The sequence below is a fragment of the Pristiophorus japonicus genome, chromosome 4 (genome assembly GCF_044704955.1).
Source record: "Pristiophorus japonicus isolate sPriJap1 chromosome 4, sPriJap1.hap1, whole genome shotgun sequence".
In the NCBI taxonomy this organism is placed as follows: domain Eukaryota; kingdom Metazoa; phylum Chordata; class Chondrichthyes; family Pristiophoridae; genus Pristiophorus; species Pristiophorus japonicus.
In genome coordinates this window covers 46723510-46743488 of record NC_091980.1, presented here as the reverse complement: position 1 = coordinate 46743488, position 19979 = coordinate 46723510, and positions in this window count along the sequence as shown.

Genomic DNA, 19979 nt, shown 5'->3' with positions numbered 1-19979 from the left:
ACTTCAGGAGCCTTTCAACATTATACTTACTTTTCTAGTAAAAGCTTCTGGTTAAAGAATATTAGTTTGTAACAATAAGGAGACTACCAGTAAATATGTAGATCAAGAAATTGAAAGAACCAAATGGCCAAACAATGGAAACTTGTGGGCTAGGGCAGAGGTTGAAACCAAACAGCTGCAAAGTTCTACAAGGGTTGGGGAGATGGTTGCCAAATTACTTTTGAATACATATGTGACCAGGACTGTTCTGGCAAAGTACTTGAAAAGGACTTTTCGGTGCTCACAAATCCCTCTTCTTGATCTAGCTACTAATGGCAGCCACCTCTGATGGCACTGCTTTGAAACATTTTTGCTATAAGCCTGGATCATATCATACTGCAGCATGCATGCTGGGGGACCAACATGCTATGCAATCATCCCATTTGGTGGTGTGCAATCTTCAACATGGATTCTCATTTATAAATCTTTAAGTGGACGAATAGAAAAATCTGAAAAGGCATTGCAATTTGTGCATGTTAGTTGATTTGTAAAGTTCCTCAAATGGATATTTCACAAGTAAAAATAAAAATTACAGATGTGCTCCTCAGGACAAGGGCTCAGTTTGTTGAACACCAAATGCAGGGAAACATTGATTAAGAAACTGCCCTATGGCTCATTAAGCCCATTTATTCCCATGGATTCTACTCCATTTATATAAACTCTTGAAGGAAAGTTTCACATTTCTTCCCCTAGCCCTAAACTCGTCAAGTTCAGAATACCTATTCATCCACATTCAACCCCGGTTAGTTGCTTTTCATAGATGTTAGATATACAATTTACCTGTACCTAACCCGGCACAATGACATCTCAAACAGCAACAACAACTTGCATTTATATAGTGCCATTAAAGTAGTAAAACATCCCAAGGTGCTTCACAGGAGCATTTGATACCAAGCCACATAATGAGATATTAGGACAGATGACCAAAAGCTTCGTCAAAGAGGTAGTTTTTAAAGAATGTCTTAATGGGGAGAGAGAGGTAGAGAGAAGCGTAAGAGGATTAGGGAGGGAATTCCAGAGTTTAAGGCCTAGGCAGCTGAAAGCACGTACGCCAATGGTGGATCAATTAAAATAGGGGATGCATAAGAGACCAGAATTTGAGTAGTGCAGAGGGTTGTAGGACTGCAAGAGGTTACAGAGATAGGGAGGCGAGAGGTCATGGAGAGATTTGAAAGCAAGGATGAGAATCTTAAAATGGAGGCATTGCTGGATGAGGAGCCAGTGTAGGTCAGTGAGCACAGGGGTGAAGGGTGCACGGGACTTTAATATTTTTTGTGACTGTCCCCCTGCCTTTATCTTATTTGTGGTGCCACACGGATTTGGCTATCTGATCTCATTGTGGAAGATGGGGAACCAGGGTAGGATAATTAGAGGGAGAATCATTCATTTCACAGAGAAGATCCCATAAACACGGATTTTTTTTACTTTTCTAACACACGTCACTAGTAGAATTGCTGCCATTATTACATAGCCTAAAGTGATGTGTAACTCAGTTACATTTTTGATGTTGTTGTTGAAATGCCACTTCACTGTTTGGAGTTGATAGATTTATTAAAAATTGTCTTTGTCATCTGTACTGACTGAAAGTATCATCCAGACAGATGAAACAATGGGCACCAGTGAAGGTTGCAATGACAGTAACATTTCAGTGTTTCTTTACTTCACCTTCCAAGTTTTGCTAGTGGAGCGGAATTGAAACAGAATGCAGTTAGAAATTGTCAACTTTTCATAATGGAATAGCAATGACTCTGTTCAGGCATCACTTTCAGTACTATGCAATAAATGATGCTGGGTACAAATTCATAACAAATAACAAATTCATGTTTTGATAAAAGCACTAACTTTACAGACATATCTTCAGTCATGTTATCAAAGTTGGAATCAGTAAAATTGAACATTGCCCTCTTTCAAAAGGGACAATCCATTTTGCAAACTGTAAAATAACTAGCCAGAATTAATTAAGGTTTCCACAATAGTCATTGTAACCCCTATTGCAATTGAATCACTGTATCGCATACTGTGAGGAAAATAATCAGCGAATATTAGGTTTCATTCTGAAGATAGCAGTTACCCCAGTGTGTTTAATTATAGGCACCACCCATCTCAATGATTGATGCTTATATACCATTGACCTACTCAAGATGAACTGGTTTTACCAACTAGATCAACCGCAATCTATTCTTTATTTGATGATTAAATGAACTTCAAATCGAGGGAAAACAAATGCGTACATTAACTCCTTCAGAAGTACAAGAGCATACAACAGTGCAGTGAATAAAAATTAACTTGGAATATGTAGAGAGGTTTGTAATATACTTGAGGGGTTTAGACCACAATTGATAAATGAAAGTTAAATGAAAACCTGACAAATTTGCAGACACACTAGTAGGGGCAGTTGAATTGAAAAAGGCAATCCAGGAAGAGAGTGGGAAGTAGGGAAGTAGAGAAGTAGAGGCACTTAGGGAGGAATTTCTAGAGAGCAAGGGCTAAATAGCTGAAAAGCTCTGGCACCAATGGTGGACTAAAGAAAGGATGGGGGATACACACTAAGCTAGCGTCAGGCGACCAAAGACTGCAGGATGGAAGTTAAGTATGCAGGAGGTTGCAAAGGTAGGGTTGAGCGAACCCATGGAATGATTTTAAGATAGGGATTTTAAATTTAACGTATGAAAGGACAGGGAACCAATGTTTGTCAGCGAGGATTGCTAAGTGGTGTCCAGCATCTAACATGAAACAGGATACAGGCAGCTGCAATTTGGGCAAATTGGAATTGATGGATAAAAAGAAGGAAGGCGAGCAAGGAGAACTTTGGAATAAATAGTGACAAAAGCATGGATAAAAGTTTCAGTGGCAGAGGACCCATGTTGGGAATGGAGACTGGCAATATAGTAGAGATGGAAACAAGCAGTCTTGGTGATGCAGAGTAGGTGAGATTTGAAGCTCAGCCCAATGTTGATTCGGACCGAGGTTTTAACCAGAGTGAGAGGTGCATGGAAGGGAATAGAAAACATTGCTAGAGTTACACGGACATGTATCCAGATAGGTAGGAGAGGAACCACAGAGGGGCAGTTCCATGGAGCTGGTGACAGAGCAGAGGTGGAGGAGGAAGGCAGCGTAACCATGTATATCAAATGCTGCAAAAAGTTAGAGTCCAAGAAGGGATGAATACATTATGCTCACAGTCACAGTAGAGGTCATTCTTGACTGTAGGAAAGATAGTTTCAACATTGTGACATTGGCAGAAGCAGTACTGCAGCAATTTGAACACGAAGTTTGTGAGAGCTGAACATGGATCTGTGATGCAGTCACACAATTGGGGAACTTACAGGAAAGGGAAGTTAGAAAAGGGGCAATAATTGGAAAGAAGGGATGGTTTAAGCATGGATTGATTGATTTATTTAAGGTAAGGGGTGAAGACAGAAATTTTGAATAGGTTAGGGAGGGTACCTGAGGAAAGGAAACCATTAACAATGTCAGCTAAAATAGGTGAATTAGCAAATGCATCATTTTATAAGCAGCTGAAAGAGATTTGATTGGGGGCTCATCGGACAGCTCAAGGTATGGTTTCACATGTAATCCTTTCACTCATTATCTTTGCTTCATTTTGCTGAACTCACTTTCTAGTTATCAAAGTAAAATAAGGTGAAACCTTTAGTAAATGTACCAAAGCAAAACTAAAAAAAAAATGCTCAATTTACGAGACAGCTAAGAAGATATAGTTATAGCAGAAGTAATTGACAAATGTATTTTAGATACTGTCATGTATGGACATTCTGTTTGTAGCCACATTGAGAGTCAGGCACTTTGGGCCTAAATAAAGCAGAGCCAAGGTTGTACCTTGCTTAGTTAAACAGTTCTCAGTTTGAACCTTTATTGCATACATAACATTTGGTGACGAGAATACATGAACCTTTGTTTGCAAAATGAGCACGATTGGATTTTTAGAGCGATTCGTGGAGGGTGAAGATTAGGCAGACTTTGTGAGCCATTTGAACCGGTACTTCATGGTCAACAAAATGAAGGGGGTCGACGATGCAGATCGGTACCGGGCCGTGTTTCTCACTGTGTGCAGTTCAAAGATCTATGGTCTGATAAAGAATCTACACATGCCTAGTAATCCAACAGAGAAAACGTACGAAGAGTTGTGTACATTGGTAGGGGAGCACCTCAAGCCAGACGACGGCATCATCATCTCGAGTTACAGGTTTTATACACACGTTCGATCGGAGGGCCAGAGCACAGCGGAATTCGTTGCCGACCCTAGACGTCTAGCAGGACCGTGCAAGTTCGGGACAGTGTTGGCAGACGTGCTGCAGGACTTCTTTGTTATCGGTATCAACCACGAAGTGATCCTGTGTAAACTTCTGGCGGTGGAGGAGTTGGATTTAAAAAGGGCCATGCAGATCGCTCAATCATGTATGATGACGGACAGGAGTCTAAAGAAAATAGTGGTGAAGAACCGAACCTCGGCAAGTACTGTAAATGTGATTGATTCGGTGTTCGGCAGAGCGGAACATGGCAGGGCCTATCTGGCTGCGTTCGCGAAACCTGTGGCTGCCCAAAGTCCACCAGCAGGAATGTATCCAATTTCTCAGTGTTGGCATTGTGGGAGAAATCATCGGCACCAGCAGTGCCGATTTAAGCAATATAGTTGCAAAGGCTGTCTGAGAGTGGGACATCTTCAGCGCAAGTGTCCGCAGATGAGCAAGCGAGCTGCGACACACCACGTGGAGGATGAGAGTCTGACTAGTGCGGATCCGGCTACGCAATTCGCGATGTCAGAGGAGGAAGTATACGGACCATACTCCTTCATAACCAAGAGTAAACCAATTTTGATTAAAGTGAAGTTTAACGGGATACAGGTATGGATGGAACTGGACACAGGGGCAAGTCAATCAATCATGAACGAGAGAGCATTTTATAAGCTGTGGGATATTAAGTCTGTGAGACCCAGGCTGAGCCCCGTCAATGCCAAGCTGCGCACATACACCAAAGAACTGATAAAGGTGTTTGGCAGTGCACAAATTAATGTGTCGTATAACGGTGCGGTTCACGAGTTACTGCTGGGGATTGTTCCAGTCAGTAGCCCAACGCTGCTCGGCAGGAGCTTGTTGGAGCAAATCAGATGCGACAGGAACAACATAAAGGTGTTGTCATCGGAGGAAGATACATGTTCCCAAGTATTGAGCAAGTTCCCCTCACTGTTCAAACCGGGTATCGGCAACTTCATGGGAGCCAAGGTGCAGATCCACGTGGACTCAGATGCAAGACCCATCCATCATAAAGCTCGGGCAGTGCCGTATATAATGAGGGAGAAGGACGAAATTGAACTGGACAGACTCCAGCATGAAGGGATCACATCACCGGTCAAATTTAATGAACGGGCCAGCCCCATTGTTCCTGTGCTGAAAAGCGATGACACAATCAGAATCTGTGGAGCCTACAAGGCTACGATCAACAGAGTTTCAAAACAAGATCAGTACCCGTTACCGAAGGCTTGTTTGCGACGCTAGCCGGAGGGAAGTCATTCACAAAACTGGACTTGACGTCGGCCTATATGACGCAGGAGTTGGTCGAGACGTCGAAGAGACTTACGTGCATTAACATGCTCAAAGGACTGTTTATTTACCACAGGTGCCCTTTCGGAATTCGCTCGGCTGCAGCAATATTCCAGAGGAATATGGAAAGTCTACTGAAGTCCGTTCCCAGAACCGTTGTGTTCCAAGATGACATCCTGATCATGGGTTGTGACTCCAAGGAACATCTGAACAACCTGGAAGATGTTCTACTGCATTTGGATAGAGTGGGACTCAGACTGAAATGCTCGAAGTGCGTCTTCATGGCACCGGACATCGAATTCCTCGGGAAAAAAAAAAAATCGCTGCTGATGGCATCAGACCTACTGACATAAAAACCAAGGCCATCAAGAATGCAGAATGTGATGGAGCTACGTTCGTTCCTGGGTCTACTCAACTACTTTGGTAACTTCCTACCTAAATTGAGCACCTTACTAGAACCACTGCACATGCTATTGAGAAAAGGTGACAACTGGGTGTGGAGCGCATCACAAGACAGAGCTTTCAAGAAAGCCAGCATCTGCTTTGCTCAAACAAGTTGCTGGTACATTATGACCCATGTAAACATTTAGTTTTGGCCTGTGACGCATCGTCATATGGAACTGGTTGCATATTCCAACAAGCCAATGAGTCGGGAAAACTTCAATCTGTCTCGTGTGCATCCAAAAGTTTGTCTAAAGCAGAAAGAGCCTACAGCATGGTATAAAAAGAAGCTTTAGTGCGTGTACGGTGTTAAAAAGACGCATCAATATCTGTTCGGACTGAGGTTTGAATTAGAGACTGATCACAAGCCGCTCATTTCATTGTTTTCCAAGAGCAAAGGTCTCAATACCAACGCTTCATCCTGCATCCAAAGGTGCACGCTGACATTATCTGCCTATGATTATGTTATTCGCCACAGACCTGGCACAGAGAATTGTGACGATGCTTTTAGCTGATTGTCGTTGCCCACACCGGAGATGGAAACGCCACAACCGGCAGATCTGATGTTAATCATGGCTGCTTTTGAGTGAAGGAACCCATGTCACGGCTCAACAAGTTAAGACCTGGACCAGCCAGGACCCAATTTTATCGGTGGTAAAGGGTTGCATCCTGAAAGGGGATTGGTCTGCCACACCTAAGCAAATGTGAGAGGAGGGCAAACCGTACATTCGTTGCAAGGACGAACTGTCTATTCAAGCAGATTGCATATTGTGGGGCAAGCACGTTGTAATGCCCAAGAAATGGAGAGAGAAGTTCATGCGTGAGTTACACAGCACACAGCAGGTATAGTGATGATGGAGGCCATCACCAGGTCCCATGTATGGTGGCCAGGAATTGATTCTGAGCTGGAAGCATCAGTGCAACACTTGCATGCAGCTCAGCAAAGCACCAGCGGAATCGCCGCTGAGTCCAAACCTTGGTCCAGGATCCATGTAGATTTTGCAGGTCCCTTCCTGGGCAAGATGTTTTTAGTAGTGGTGGAAGCTTAGTCGAAGTGGATAAAATGTAAAATCATTTCATCCAGCACGTCCATGGCAACCATATAGATCTCAATATCATGTTCGCAACACATGGCCTGCCTGACATAGTGGTGAGCGACAATGGGTCGTGATTCACTAGTCAGGAGTTTCAGGAGTTTGTGAACCTTAATGGCATAAAACATGTAAGGTCAGCACTGTTCAACGGACAAGCTGAATGTGCAGTACAAATTATCAAGCAAAGCATTAGGAGAGTAACCCAAGGGTAAAATGATGGAATCAATTATTAAGGATGTCATCGCAGCGCATTTGGAAAGAGGTGACATGATAGGTCCAAGTCAGTATGGATTTGTGAAAGGGAAATCATGCTTGACAAATCTTCTGGAATTTTTTGAGGATGTTTCCAGTAGAGTGGACAAAGGAGAACCAGTTAATGTGGTATATTTGGACTTTCAGAAGGCTTTCGACAAGGTCCCACACAAGAGATTAATGTGCAAAGTTAAAGCACATGGGATTGGAGGTAGTGTGCTGACATGGATTGAGAACTGGTTGTCAGACAGGAAGCAAAGAGTAGGAGTAAATGGGTACTTTTCAGAATGACAGTCAGTGACTAGTGGGGTACCACAAGGTTCTGTGCTGGGGCCCCAGCTGTTTACATTGTACATTAATGATTTAGATGAGGGGATTAAATGTAGTATCTCCAAATTTGCAGATGACACTAAGTTGGGTAGCAGTGTGAGCTGCAAGGAGGATGCTATGAGGCTGCAGAGTGACTTGGATAGGTTAGGTGAGTGGGCAAATGCATGGCAGATGAAATATAATGTGGATAAATGTGAGGTTATCCACTTTGGTGGTCAAAACAGAGAGACAGACTATTATCTGAATGGTGACAGATTAGGAAAAGGGGAGGTCATGGTACATCAGTCATTGAAGGTTGGCATGCAGGTACAGCAGGCGGTTAAGAAAGCAAATGGTATGTTGGCCTTCATAGCGAGGGGATTTGAGTACAGGAGCAGGGAGGTGTTGCTACAGTTGTACAGGGCCTTGGTGAGGCCACACCTGGAGTATTGTGTACAGTTTTGGTCTCCTAACTTGAGGAAGGACATTCTTGCTATCGAGGGAGTGTAGCGAAGGTTCACCAGACTGATTCCCGGGATGGCGGGACTGACATATCAAGAAAAACTGAATCAACTGGGTTTGTATTCACTGGAGTTCAGAAGAATGAGAGGGGATCTCATAGAAACGTTTAAAATTTTGACGGGTTTAAGACAGGTTAGATGCAGGAAGAATATTCCCAATGTTGGGGAAGTCCAGAACCAGGGGTCACAGTCTAAGGATAAGGGGTAAGCCATTTAGGACCGAGATGAGGAGAAACTTCTTCACCCAGAGAGTGGTGAGCCTGTGGAATTCTCTACCACAGAAAGTTGTTGAGGCCAATTCACTAAATATATTCAAAAAGGAGTTAGATGTAATCCTTACTACTAGGGGGATCAAGTGGTATGGCGAGAAAGCAGGAATGGGGTACTGAAGTTGCATGTTCAGCCATGAACTCATTGAATGGCGGTGCAGGCTCGAAGGGCCGAATGGCCTACTCCTGCACCTATTTTCTATGTTTCTATGTTTCTATGTCACTGCAGACCCGCTTGTCCTGCATACTACTGAGTTACAGGACATGACTCCACACACTCACAGGGGTCTCGCCTGCTGAACTCATGATGAAAAGACGTCTTAAGACCAAGCTATCTCTGGTACACCTGGATTGAAATAATCATGTTGAATACAGAAGACAAAGTCAACAAGGGTATCACGATCGCGCAACGTGAGATTTCTGTTAATGATCCTGTATATGTGTTGAACTATGGTCAGGGTCCCAAATGGATCGCTGGTATGGTAATGATGGCCAAGGAGGGCAACAGAGTATTCATTATTAAGCTCAAGAATGGGCAAACTTGCAGGAAACACATGGATCAGACAAAGCTGAGGCACACAGACGAGCCAGCACAGTCAGACGAAGAAACCATTGACGACCAACCAACCTACCAGTAGTCTTCAGAGGACTCGGAATTTCCAACATGGACCTGTTCAATGAAAATGGACTTGCAATTTCTGACATGTCCACTGCCACCCCCAACAAGTCAGTCATCCAGCCATCAGCCACAACAGACCCCGCACACTCACCAGGGCTGGAATCGAACTGAGACGCTCAACCCGGGAGCGCAAAGCACCAGACCGTCTCAACCTGTGAAAGACTGATATAAGATCTCAGAGGGGGTATTGTCATGTATGTACATTCTGTTTGTAGCCACCAGATGGCGTAATTGTTGGAGGCCACTGAGCAGCACGCACGTGGTGCTGCTCAGGTATAAAAGGCCAGTCATTTTGAGAGTCAGGCACTTTGGACCTAAATAAAGCAGAGTCAAAGTTGTGCCTTGCTTAGTTAAACAGTACTCAGTTTGAACCTTTATTGCATACATAACAGATACTTATGAATCTAATTCAAAAATTTGCTTCAGAAAATTTCTGGGAGGACCCAGTTAGATTTTATTTGGGCTCAGCAACACTGACCACTCCCATAAGTAGCCTTGCATCCCTTATGAACTGAAGTGTGTCCCGAGCTGCTCATTATTTAGGTAAATGATCAGAGAACCTTTACCACTATATACTGGAATACATTACCCATTTCCACATGATCTCATCTTCAGTAGCCACATGAATATATATTCCATCAGACTTTAAACCAACAACTGATTTTATTTAACACTAACTAGGTAAATGTACAGTATGCCGTATGCTTATCTTGCATTACCACTCAACATAAAATTGATACTTAAAACAGTAAGTCAATCACATTCCATAACAAAACTCTACCATAGGGTCACTAATCCAGCTAAGATCCCTGGCTTCAGACATACTGCCAACTAATTATACATCATTCATTAAGGATATTAGACAACTGTATATCTCAATCACCTGGGATTTGTCTGCACAAATACATCTGCCATTTACATGAAAGTTCAAAATCACTTCATAGCCTTTCTGTCTGTACCCAAGGAAAGTTGAGCTGACCAAACTGGAACAAACTGAAATAGCTCGATTCATTGATCGGTGTCAAATATTTTCAGTAACATGCAAAACAGGTTCTAATCCAAATGTAATGACAACAATAAAATCACCTTCGTGGTCTATACTTAGCTCTGCCTTGTCGTGATGTGTGAAAATTAGTCAGATTGTAATGTGTACTGCACACAGCTTTCAGAGATCATGAGCCGTGACTGATCTTAACTCTGCACATGCCAGGTTCAGCAAGAATGAGTTCAATAATTTAACATACAAAAATGCTTCATTTTTGAACCAGACCACATTCTTCTGTGGTAGTGGTGACTGAAGTATGTAACTGGCTAAACAATCTGTCCTTAACAGCACATTTCATGGGGAAACAACTGTCCCAAATGGGTATACTTTCATTGCTTTTGTTTAGAAACTATTTAAGTCAAAAAGTTGCTTGGTAACCATTTGAAATGTTAACTTATATGGATTGAGAGTGTGTGGAATAGATTCATTTAGTTTCTCTGATTGCTGAACAATTGAACAAAGGCTATGAGAGAAGCAGTAAGTATTCAGGCATCAACATCTAATAGGTATCTGTCAAACTTTTAATTGGTTTATTTACATCAAGGAAATAGCAGCAAAACAAACTGCACCCCATGGAATAAATCACAGCTCCGGTTTTGGCAGGGATCGAAACTCCGTATGTCAACACGAAATTCATTTCATCTAAAGTTCTACAAATAGACAAAGCTGACATTGGAGCAAAAGCTCTTGTGATTTTTCACCAACACAGATTCTAATTTTATTGGCCTGTATTTTCCGGGGCCTACGGACATATGCACACCAGTAAGTGCCTTGCAAGTTCCGGGTTTTCGCGCCATACCATAACCATTCCCGGGAAAAGGGCATTTGCAGGTGGAGAGTTGGGCTATTGCCCAGCCCATGAAATTCTTATGCCTATAAAAAGCATAAGACCTGCTTTTCCCAGAGCAAGTGTTTAAATTAATATAAAAATAATTAAAAAAATGTATTTAAACATTAAAACACCTGAAAAATAAATTAAGGTTATTTTTTTAGCCCCTTTAAAACATTTAAATGTATTTTTCAAAAAGTAAATTTTTGATTTAAATGGTTAATTAAATGATATTTTAATTAATCTTAAATATATAATTTTTCATTTATTTATTTGCTATGTACATTTTTTTTTATTTGATCCCCATTCATGCTTATGGGAATTCCGTACAGAATCCCCATAAGGCCCCATAGGCATGAATGGGGATCCCCTTCTTTCATTGGTTGGGCCTGCCCACATGATCCCGGGGCGCTTGCCTGCCCAGAGAGGCCCAGGAGCGCGAGTCTCCGTAGATCTGAAGCACTTGGTAGGTGCGGATTCTAATTCCGGATAGGAGGCATTTCCCTGCGGAAAGCCTCCGATCACAAATTCAGGCCCATTGTTTTTAAGAATTGTGCTGACATGAGTTTGTGACTTGTGTATTAATTTTGCTGAAAGTAAATCTGACCAAGTAGTTTTTAGCTTAAACACCTTGGCCTGGAATTTGCGTTTGTGATTACGGCGAACTGGCAGTGTTCGGCGGTCATTCCGTCTTTGAAACTGACCGCAACCTTTGGATTTGACAACTGCAGAAATCCCAAAGTTGTAGTCAATCATTAACAACTCCGAAACAGGCTGCGCTGTGTCCCCCATAGAGCTGGCAAACAATGAAATCTCGTAAATCATTGAAACCGACGGAAACTTCCGCAGTAATTATGCTGCTAAATTTCCCACTAAAATTTAGACCTAAAGGGATTAGATGTAACTGGGTTTTTAACAGCATATTGATGGCTAAACTAATGTTAAAGGGCCTGGAAAACGAATTTAAATTTTGTGTAGTGTGAAATTTGGCCATAAAATTATCAAGAAACTTTTCAAAAAAAAATATTTTTTTTTTATATTTGGCCATCTTTATTTCAGACTTACCTTTTCCTCATATACGAGCCCCAATCTTTCTTTTGTTCTTTTAAAAAGTTAGAATTTTAAGAGCTTACTCACTTCCATGTTGCTGTCTGAGAATTCTTCCTTTTGATTGGCTAGTTAGACAGCCTATTGACATCACAGTAGTTCAATCAAGGGAATCCCCACTACAGTTCATTGAATTGAATTGAAAGTCGTAAAACCCAAACTTCTACAGAGATATTGTGAAATCCTTGTACAGAGCGTACTTCGGTGGCCAGCAGCGAATGCCTTTGCTTTGCTGCTGACTGCAAATTCCAGGTCTGTCAGATGGTATTTTCTACTTTCTAGAGAGGACAGGAGGACCTAGCAGGCATCCCATGTGGTTTCCAGTGAAAACCTTACTACAGTTGAGGGAGTTAATTATGAAACCAATTCCTGGCACGCAAAAGGGCACAGGTTTCGGTTTAAGTGACTTGTTCTGCTTATGGAAACTGCCTTTAGCTATAAACACAAGACAAAAGTAATGGGGAAAAAGCTCAAACAGTAACAATGTCTTGTTCAGCAAAGCACTTGGCTGAAGAAGCTGTCAGAATATATAACTGTCAACAGACCAAAGGATGCAGTACTGTAATGACCAAAATTACCTGAAGAATTGCAGAATTTGTTTGATTCTCACAGTGAAAATTATACTCTGGTTGAAACTGCCCAACTCAGTAGTTTTACTTGATTTAGGTCCTGATTTGCTGCTGTATCTAGAATTCAATTCAGTATTGTGCCATTTACCTCTTGCTCTGTATCTTAATAAACTGATTTAATTCAGTCAACTTCAGTGCTTCATCAGAACTTGGTAAGAACAAAGGGGTGTGACTTGCCCCGAGAGCAGTGGACCATGAGTCCAGCACTTGCTGAAAGCCAACTTACTCATAAGATGGTGAGGGTGGGGGAGAAAGAGAGAAAATGTACTTGTAGATGCGTCTGATGGGCTTCCCTCAATCCCAGCATCAAACCACACATCAAATTGTGGTAAATTTATTTTTCATTTTTCTCTGCTCTGTTGTCTGCAGAAGTCCCTCAATGGCATAATCCACTTCAGCTATTAAGGTGAGGCAACTGGGATGTACACTATGTTATGACTGCTGTAAATGCATTTTGAAGGTCATTTCGAAAAGATCGAACAACCTTCATTTATCCCCCCCATCAAGGAGCTTGGTTTTCACTCTGCACAGACCAGCTATTATTCCGGTAATGGCAGGGAAATGGGTGGTGCTCACTTGTATTTGCTTCAATCCCACCAATTTATGATCCATCAAAGTGCATCAAACTGTGATGGATGGCTTGGAGTGAAATGTAGCTCTGTAGTGCCCAGCAAGTAACCCATTGCCAGTAGGCTATTCCAGATACGTTATAGTTACATGCAAATCATTACCAAGACTGATGATTAACTTTCTATTTCTGCCTCTTTGATTTATGTTCTTTTTAAAGCGCCACTTAACACCCCCCACCCCGCAAAAAATAAATAAGGACTGAAGCAGTGCCCACATGTGCCACATTTATTTTAACCTCCAAGTTCAAACATTTTTAACAAAGCACAAACTTATTTACAAATATGGGTTGCTTCACACATATTTGCAGCCTTTCATTACATCCAGGTTGGCAGATTTGAACAGAGCAAGATAAAAATTTTAAACACTTAAATATATACACCATACACTCCAGGGAGTGGTGAATTACGTACAGTAAACCATCAGCCTGTGGCACTTAAACGTTAAGAGTTCAGTACCACCCAAGCCAACAATCACTGACATGTAGCCTCTGTTGATGATAATGAGTGCACCAAGGGTGGGGGTGACTGATTTAGAGGATTGACTGAGCCCAACTGTGTAAGAGCATTGAACTAACAGGTGGATATTCAGTCATCAACACAGGTTTCTGGCTGGAAGAAAATCCTAAGCCCAATTTGCCAGGGAATTGGATTAACATCAGCATAGATACACTCATTAACAAGGCAGGTTTCAGCTTCAACTGTGCAGATTTATTCAGCTCCTGCATACTGACAGGCTCAGTAACCTTTCCAAGTCAGTACGTGCGATAAGATCTTCAACACTCAAATACCCTCAAAAAGAAATCTATGATGAAACAGATACACAAGAATCCAATAATTATTTGATATGTGCTTTAAAGAAAGGGAAACCGATGGTACTATTCACCTTGTGCCAGTCTCCAAAAAATTGAACAATTACTCTGGAGGCTGCAAAGCCTCTGCTAGTTTTTGCAAGGATTTGATTCAAATGATTTGTTTTAAGCTGTCTGGGCTTGTGAAGGTTAGCTGTACGCCTCTCTTTCCCATTGCTTTTCTATTGCATCAATCACCTTTCTTTTAAAAAAAAAACGATTTCTTTCTGATAGATGCCCAAGTTTTTGTCGGCTAAATTAGTCACTGCAGCAGCATTGCCCTTTAAAAAAATTCTCATTCGCAAAACAGGTAGCATACTGATGAAAACAGCTTAACCTTAATCTACCCTTCATTTCTCATCACATGTCTGTAGCACACCTGTGGGGCTTTGTGCAGAGATTGCAATATACAAATAAAGTTTTTGATTTGTTTTTGTGGGTGCAGATGTCCAAGGCTAATTATAGTGACAAGACAAGGAAGGAAGGCAGTTTAGAAACACCTCTGATTTATTATGAAAACTAGTTTTCCGTATGGTGTTGGTAATAGATGGTTGGGGAAAAACTCGACTTCTGCCCGAAAGAGGCACAAAGCCAGTGTCGGGAGGCCCGAACCAAAATAGGGCTCGACCCTCATTTAAATCCCACCGCCAGTGAGGTGCGAGCAGCAGATAGGCACCCCCTTGCAGTTCACCAGTTGTAGGAGGAAGGGAGGGAGGGAGGGAGGTCAGCCGCTTCACTTACATTCTGAGCTGGACAGTAGTAGGTTGGATCTGGGGGGTTGGCGATCCCGGGTGGGGAGATCCTCAAACAAAGTTTTTTTTTTGTGGGCATAGGAAGAGCATTCCAGTTCCCAGCTCCACCAAAAATATGATTAAGTTTCCCTTTAAAGACCACTGCGTAGGCCACTCAATGCTTGGAACAACTAGGCACAGCATGCACAGTGCACACTTCACTCATTTGCACCGGAAATCAGAGTCCAACAACTGGCATAGGCCCCTGATCTGCATACTTAACTGAACTTACATTGTTTCAGGTGGGTGGACTTGTGGCCTATTTACAAGTCTGCCTAAAAATTGCATCAGGCTGTCTGTCGGACCAGTGAGGTGCATGACGTTACATTTTTCTGGCAAGAAATGGGAGGTCCAGAGTGAAAATCTCCCCTGGTGTCTTTAAAGCAAGGCAATAGATTTCAGTAGAAATATTAACAAGATTAGTTTACACAAGAAAGTGCTATTTAAATATGTAAATATTTGTGGATGAATTTAAAATAATTTTCGTTAAAAAGAAAGCAGCAAAGGGAACAATGGGCCGTAATTTGCGGCCCCCACTGATGCATACGAGGCGCGCACACACCCGTAGAGACTGTGCAAGGTCAGAGTTTCCTCACGCAAAGCGTTTGCACAAAAGCCCAGAACTCGCGATCCGTCAAGAATCCTCTTGACAGATTGCAAGCATCCCCGGAAAAAAGGGCATTCACGGGTGGAGAGTTGGGCTATTTTCCCAACTTCTACCCAGCGAATGCCTGTGAAGTTCTTATGCCTGGTAAAAGCAAGCATAAGGCCTGCATTTACTAGCACAAGAGTTTAAAAAAAAAATTAAAATAAAATGATCATTAATACATTAAAAAACCTGTACAATAAAGTAAGTTTATTTTTAGCCCATTTAAAATATGTAAATTTATTTTTCAAATTTAAAACAAAATGAAGTATTTAATTAAATGCCATTTTAATTACATTTAAATACGTAATGGTTGTTTATTTATTTATTTATTTGAAGTGTGGATGTATTTTGGGGGTGTTCCCATTCATCCTTATGGGCTTTCTGTACATATTGAATCCCCATTAGAATGAATGGGGATTCCCATCTTTTATTCGTTGGGCCAGGCCACGAGATCCCAGGTACGCTTGTGAACCGAGTGTGCCCCTGAGATACGTGGACCTCTACCAGTGTGAGTACCCTGAGAGGCCCAGGACCGCGAATCTCCATGCCTCCTCCACCACCAGGATCGCGGGCGTTTTATTTACGGTTCTGAAGCAAATCCCCGTGGAAAGCCTCAGACCGGAAATTCAGGTCCGATGTAGAGCAGGTAATTGGAATGTTTCAAGCACTGTGTTACATAAGAAATAGGAAAATAAGAAATAGGAGCAGGAATAGGCCATTTGGCCCTTCGAGCCTGCTCCACCGTTGAATAAATCATGGCTGATCTGATCCTGGCCTCAACTCCACTTCCCTGCCCACTCCCCATAACCCTTGACTCCCTCATCATTCAAAAATGTGTCTATCTCCACATTAAATATATTCAATGATCCACCCTCCACAGCTCTCAGGGGAAGGGAATTCCAAAGATTCACGGCCCTCTAAGAGAAGAAATTCCTCCTCATTTCCATTTTAAATGGGCGGCCCCTTATTCTGAAATTTTGCCCCCTAATTCTAGATTCGCCCATGAGGGGAATCATCCTCTCTGCATCTACCTTTCAGAATCGTATATGTTTCAAGAAGATCACCTCTTATTCTTCTAAACTCCAATGAGTATCGACCTAACCTGCTCAACCTCTCTTCATAAGACAACCCCTTCATCTCAGGAATGAACTTCATGAATATTCTCTGAACCTCCTCCAATGAAAGTATACCCCTCCTTCTATAAGGAGACAAAAACTGTACACAGTATTCCAAGTGTGGTCTCACCAACACCATGTACAGTTATAGCAGGACTTCCCTACTTTTTACTCCATCCCCCTTGCAATAAAGGCCAACATTCCATTTGTCTATCTTATTACTTGCTGTACCTGCATGCTAACATTTTGTGTTTCATGTACAAGGACCCCAGATCCCACTTTACCTCAGCATTTTGTAATTTCTCCCAATTGAAATAATAATTTGCATTTTTATTTTTCCTACCAAAGTGGATAACCTCACATTTTCCCACATTATACTTCATCTGCCAGATTTTTGCCCATTCACTTAGCCCATCTATATCCCTTTACAGATTCTTTGCATCCTCTACACAACTTGCTTTTTCACCTATCTTTATTACATCAGCAAATTGGCTACATTACATTTGGTCTTTTCATTAATATAGATTAGAAATAATTGAGGCGCCAGCACTGATCCCTGTGGCATCCCACTAGTTACAGTTTACCAACCTGAAAATGACCCATTTATCCCGACTCTCTGTTTTCTGTTAATTAGCCAGTCCTCTATCCATGCTAATATATTACCCCCAACCCCGTGAGCTCTTATCTTGTGCAGTAGCCTTTTATGTGGTACCTTATCGAATGCCTTCTGGAAATCCAAATACACGACATCTACTGGTTCCCCTTTAATCCACTCTGCTCATTACATCCTCAAAGAACTCCAGCAAATTTGTCAAACATGATTTCCCTTTCATAAAACCATGCTGACTCTGCTTGACTGCATTATGATTTTCTAAATGTCCTGCTACCACTTCCTTAAAAATAGGCTTCAGCATTTTCCCAATGACAGACGCTGGGCTAACTGGACTGTAGTTGCCTGCTTTCTGACTCTCATTTCTTAAATGGGGGCATTACATTTGTTGTTTTCCAGTCCACTGGGACCTCTTCAGAATCTAGGAAATTTTGATAGGTTACAACCAATGCATCCACTCTCTCTACAGCCACATTTTTTAAGACCATGGGCTGCAGGCCATCAGGTCCAGGGGACTTGTCCACCTTTCGTCCCTTTAGTTTGCCTAGTACTTTTTCTTGTGATAGTGATTGTTTTAAGCTCCCCTCTCCCAATAGTCCCTTGATCATCAATTATTGGGATGCTTTTAGTATCTTCTACTGTGAAGACCGATACAAAATATTTGTTCAAAGTATCTTCCATTTACCTGTTTCCCATTATTAATGCCCCAGTCTCATCCTCTAAGGGACCAATGTTTATTTTAGCTATTCACTTCCTTTTTATATACCTGTAGAAACTCTTACTGTCTGTTTTTATATTTCTTGCTAATTTACTCTCAAACTATCTTCTCTCTATTATTTTTTTGTAATTCTTTGCTGGTTTCTAAAAATTTCCCAATCCTTTAGCCTTCCACTATTCTTCGCAACATTGTATGCCTTTGTTTTCAATTTGATACCATCCTTTACTTCCTTAATTAGCCATGGATGATTCATCCTTCCCTTCGAGTTTTTCTTTCTCACTGGAATATATTTTTGCTGAGAATTGTGAAATATCTCCTTAAATGTTTGTCACTGCTCATCTACCGTCTTACCATTTAATCTATTTTCCCAGTCCACTTTAGCCAACTCTGCCTTCATACCTTTGTAATTGCCTTTATTTAATTTCAGGACACTAGTTTGAGACCTAGCTTTCTCACCCTCAAGCTAAACTTGAAATTCTACCATGCTATAAATCACTCTTCCAAGAGGGTCCTTTACTATGAGATCATTCATTAATCCAGTCTGATTACACATTACCCGATCTAACATAGTCTGCTCCCTGATTGGTTCCACAACATATTGTTCAAGAAACCATCCCGAATACACTATGAACTCTTCCTCAAGGTTGGTTAAGGAAGATGAAGATCTGTACATTATATAAAAGAACTCTTAGACAGGACAGTCCATTAAAACACCAATTCAAGAAGACATGGAATGGCAGGATATGGGTTTGTTCTGCCACTCCTCTGCTGATAGGAAGGAGAGTTAACCACATCCAGCTACTTTTGCACACCCCTGTAGGTTGGGTCAGAATGGAATTGAAAGGGCCAGGAGATGCTTGGACTGAGGAGTAAATATCCCCCACACCTTCTCCCTGCCAAGGAAGAGCTTTCACCTTCCCCTCTTTCTCCCTTTATCTTATGAAATTATCGAGTCATCATTGGGTACAGTTACGCAAGGTCCAGTCTTCTTGTATCTCCTCAAAGTAACCAGTCATCATGTTTGAGTAAAATTGGGTAAATTCACTAATCCCATGCCCCAGCAGGGAGCAGTTTGGATCCAAAATAGTTCTACAATGCTATAGTGATGATTCGCCAACCCACACTCACTGAGTGCAGCTTCTTGCTGGGTGCACAGGATCTGTGAATTTACATCAACATATATTGGTAAGCTTTTTCAGCCCTGTCCTCATATACACACACATTTTCCAGCAGGGCTTAGTGATCCAGAGCAGGTATTGTAGCTGAAATTATTTTCCTCCAGTCCTTGGACCAAGCAAATTGCAAAGACCCCTGCTGCAGCTTGAGCCAAGATCAGATTTGTTTTTTTAAATAATCAACTTCATCACTACAATTATTAAAATTATATCAGGCCATCTTGGTTTAATAATGAAGTGTATAAAGTACATGCCGTGTGCTCGAAATGTGCAACAGTAGCAATGTCTTTCATTAAGTACTTGGACACCACCGCAGGTTGGGAATATAAGAGCTGGAGCGCTGGGCCCCTGCAACATCATGGGCCACCCCGACCTGCGAGAGGACACCACCACAGGTCGGGAGTATGAGAGCTGGAGCATGCCACTGCAGCTTCCAGCGTGAACCGACACAAATGTGCAACGGCTTTGAGGTGAGCGACTGGGTGACGTCATCAGGACCCAGATCGCCGTTTGGAGCATGGGCAGAAGCATTGGCAGGGTCCTAGTACAGCGGAGGAGCGATGAGGGATCATGGCTGAGGTTTGGTGGGTGATCGTGGCTGAGGTTTGGTGGGTAATCGTGGCGGAGGTGCGGCGAGAGTTCGTGGCGGAGGTGCGGTGAATGAGGGTACGG